Source organism: Pan troglodytes, chromosome 1, assembly GCF_028858775.2.
Source record: "Pan troglodytes isolate AG18354 chromosome 1, NHGRI_mPanTro3-v2.0_pri, whole genome shotgun sequence".
Lineage (NCBI taxonomy): Eukaryota > Metazoa > Chordata > Mammalia > Primates > Hominidae > Pan > Pan troglodytes.
Genome location: NC_072398.2, coordinates 56370274 through 56374440, shown reverse-complemented (window position 1 = coordinate 56374440; position 4167 = coordinate 56370274). Strand labels below are relative to the sequence as shown.

Genomic DNA, 4167 nt, shown 5'->3' with positions numbered 1-4167 from the left:
ATGCTTCCTGTACGGCCTGCAGAACCATGAGCCAATTAAACCTCTTATAAATTACCCTAGTCTCAGGTAATTATTTATAGCAATGCAAGAATGGCCTGATAAAGTGATTTTTAGAGACAGGGTCTCACTCTGTTGCCCAGGCTAAAGTGCAGTGACACAATCATAGTTCACTGAGGTCTCAAACCCCTGGGCTCAAGTGATCCTTCCATCTCAGCCTCAGAATAGCTAGTACCATGGGAAAACATCACTGTGCCCAGCTAATTTTCATTTGTTTGTTTGTTTCTTTGTAAAGACAGGGTCTCGCTATGTTGCCCAGCCTGATCTAGAACTCCTGGGCTCAAGCAAGCCTCCCACCTTGGCCTTCCAAAGTACTGGGATTACAGGTGTGAGTTACCAAGCCTGGCCAAGACTGAGTTGTTAAATTCAGCTGAACAAAGCCTGGGTCCCCCACTTCCTAGGGATCAGCCCCTGTGAGGAAAGCTGCATCAGCATCTAATACCCTCAAAGATGATCATTCTGAAAAGAAATATCTTGAAGGGCTTCTGCATCATCAAACATTTCACCACATGCAAAAAGAGTTTGAGAAAATTGAGTTTTCCTGGCTCATAATTGGACAGTACAGTCTGGAGGTGTGAAAACTTTTTAAAATTCCAACTTATTTCTTCCTTTGTTTTTTTTTTGTTTGTTTATTTGTTTGTTTTTTGAGACAGAGTCTCACTCTATTGCCCAGGCTGGAGTGCAGTGGTGCGATCTTGGCTCACTGCAACCTCTGCCTCCCACGTTCAAACAATTCTCCTGCCTCAGCCTCCCAAGTAGCTGGGTCTACAGGTGCATGCCACCATACCTGGCTAATTTTTTATTTTTAGTAGAGATGGGGTTTGACCATGTTGGCCAGGCTGGTCTCGAACTCTTGACCTCAGATGATCTGCCTGCCTTGTCCTCCCAAAGTGCTGGGATTACAGGCATGAGCCACTGCTCCCGGCCATTTCTTCCTTTGTTTTTAAAGGCATAATTGGTGAAGTAAGTTGAAATCCTTTGTAGGGTCCTCCATAATCTTTTCCCCACTTGTGTTCTGCCCTCTCTGTGAATAGTCAAGGCCAGCCAGACATGAAGAGGCTCTGAGAATAAGAAGTTTTTGGTGCTCTGTGGCTAAAATGATCCAGGGCCACAAAAAGAAAAGTTTATTTAAGAGAAAGAGAAGCCAGGTGCAGGGGTGCAAACCTCCTCCTAGTTACTCAGGAAGCTGAGGTGGGAGGATTGTTTGAGCCTAGTTTGAGGTTGTAGTATGCTATGATGGTACTTGGGAATAGCCATTGCACTCCAGCCTGGGCAACATAGCAAGACCCTGTCCCTAAAAAAAAAAAAATTGAAGGAGAAGAATTAGCCAGTAATTTACTGTATTTATTCTTTCTCTCTCACCTCCACTGAAATCTACCAGGCACTGATTTGGTTCCAGGCAGAATACTCTCTGGTGCTCTATGATGGTCCACGAGACCTGACAAACTGAAGTGCCTCACAACAGCCTAGGGGATCACAGAGGGTCTGTTCATAGCCGTGATGCTCAGTGTTGCAGTGGTTCTAGGGGACACTGTGCCAGCCAGTGGCAGCCCTGCCAGAGGACTTTCAACCAGATCCTGATACCCATGGATTGCTGTGGAAGATAGTGTTACTTATGGTCAGATTTTTAATAATTAAAGGCCTATCTTATGCAAGTAAAGACAAAGAACTAGCCACTGATGTTTCTGTTCTTCTAGAGGAAATACTTTCAAATTTTTTACACATTTAACCTTATTCAAAAATAACATGAAGGCCTTGAATTAACTTTAATGGAATCCATGCTCAAAAACAAACTATCGGAAATGGAAAAACTGGAAGGCATTAAAAAAGAGCTGAAAATCTCCAACTCTTTGCTTGGACTTAGAATACATTCTTTTAGAAAAGGACTTAGCAAAGAGTGACCTGAACATTTAGAACAAGTTGAACCTGACATTACAAGAAATATCCAGAAGATTTATCAAGCAAAATAATAGACAATGCATTAAAGACACATTGAATTTCAAGTAGCTACAAGCCAACAGCCTTCAAAATATATCAGAAGACTGAAGAACAACTTCAGACAGCACTGAGGAGATGCTTCAGATGAAAATTCCTATATTATGAGAAGTATAAAACTGTCTTCACAAGAAACTAAGGAGGTTTGGAGTGCTCTGACTCTAACAGCAGCATAGGCGGCCCTCTGCCTATGCTTGGCGTTGATGTACATTGTTTCCATAAAAAGAACTGACTGCATTAGAATGAAAGGAAGCTATCTGTGCAGACCTGTCTTTAGAACCTTTGAAGATAATAAAATAATATTTGATTCTACGGTGATATTCTCTAGATGAAGCTATGGTGAAAAATGTTTTGGAAAGGAAAAAAAAGAAAAAACAGACACCGTAGTAGCAGTTCCCAAAGTGGTGAAATCAGTACTAAGAGCAAGTCTGTAGATTCTAGCCTTGGGGGCCTTTCATAGTCCAGCCCTGTGGCCAGCCTCAATACAGATTCCACCAAGAGCTCAGAATAAAGCAACAATAATTCAAATATGTGTGCAGAATTTCAAATAAAATATGTTGGTGCCATTAAGACACTGAAACTCTCTGAGAGAAGATGTCTTAAAGGGCCACTAGACCTGATAAATTATATAGATGTTGCCCAGCAAGATGAAAAGTTGCCTCTTGTTCCTCTGGAGGAAAAATTTATAATGGGAGTTTCCAAATATAATACAAGTATCAACATCAGATCAGTATGATATTTTGTATAGGCATGTTCTATATTTAATCATCTGGATGGTGTGTTATGATGATGGTCTGGGGTGGAAAAACACTTATTGGCTCTGAAGAACACAGATGCAAGCAGTGATGAATACAGCCTGTGGGTTCATCAGTGCAACCGGCTGGAACAAACATAAGCAATTTGAAAAGTTCTATCTGCCACTTTCTATCTGTATTAACATCTGAGAAATGTTGAATCCTGCAAATCAAGTGAAAGTCAATTTATCTGAAAGTTCAGCTGTGTTCAAAACAGTTTTTTTAATATGCAATGTTGTACTATTATGGAAATATGAAGTGATCCCTTTTCTGGATTTTCTTAAGAAAATGCAATAAATAAAATATTGATCATTTGTTTTTATAATAAGATGTTTTGTATTAAACAGTGGGAAAAAAAGAAGCTAAAGAGTGGATAGAAAGATGAGCAAACTTAGTAATCAGGAAAATAAAGTTTAAAAAAAGTAGTGCATATGGAATAAGTTTTAAATGATAAAGTCAGATCCACCATTTGCTAAAGATGACAGATCAGCCTGCTGTTGATGAAGAAGAAAACATGAACAGTGGAATCCTGAAATTAGATATAATGGATGCATCAGAGTATGGGTACTTGTAAAAATAAATCCAAAAGAATTCTGAAAAAATATGACTAATGTTGTGTAGTTAAATACAGCTCATCTAGGCTGGGCTAGGCCAAGTGGCTATCCTGGCTTCAGCTGGGCTTGTTTTCAAATTTATTTTAGAAACTCTTAACCAGATGTTCACTGTAAATTAACTGAAGGAGATAAAATAGTTGACGCACTGAAAAATTATAAGTCTCCAAGTGAGAAATCTTCACTACAATCAGAAATGGGGGGAAATGCAGTCAGAGAGGGAGAGACAAAAGCTCCAGTGGCAACTTTAAGTCCTTCCTACAGTGCACTGAGAAAAAGAAATGTTTTCACCAAATATCTAACGTGGAGATAATTCACTCTGTAAAGATAGTGAAGAAGCCTACAAAAAAAGATTAAAAGATTAACATGTAAAGAGCTGTACATTTCCAAAACATTTTTGAGGAAGAACATAAATATTTGGGAAAGTAACTTCATTCAGAAAAATAACTCAAAATGGATCACCAGCCTAAATGTAAAATGCAAAACTATAAATTCCTAGAAGAGAATCGCCAAGGAGAAAATCTAGATGACCTTGGATATGAAAATGAATATCACATCAAGATCCAGTCCATGAAAGAAAGAATTGATAAACTGGACTTCATTAAAATTAAAAAAAAAAAATCTCTGTTCTGCAAAAGACAACATCAGTGTAGCGGAAAGACAAGCCACAGATTGGGAGAAGATACTTGCAAAGGGGGTATCTGATTCTA

The 4167-nt window shown here is 39.0% G+C and overlaps 1 pseudogene; it reads left to right on the top strand.

The window, feature by feature from the left end:
* The first annotated feature begins 2398 nt into the window (after positions 1-2398).
* LOC100615758 (integrin beta-1-binding protein 1-like) lies at positions 2399-3006 on the top strand (annotated as a pseudogene).
* The last annotated feature ends 1161 nt before the right edge of the window (positions 3007-4167 follow it).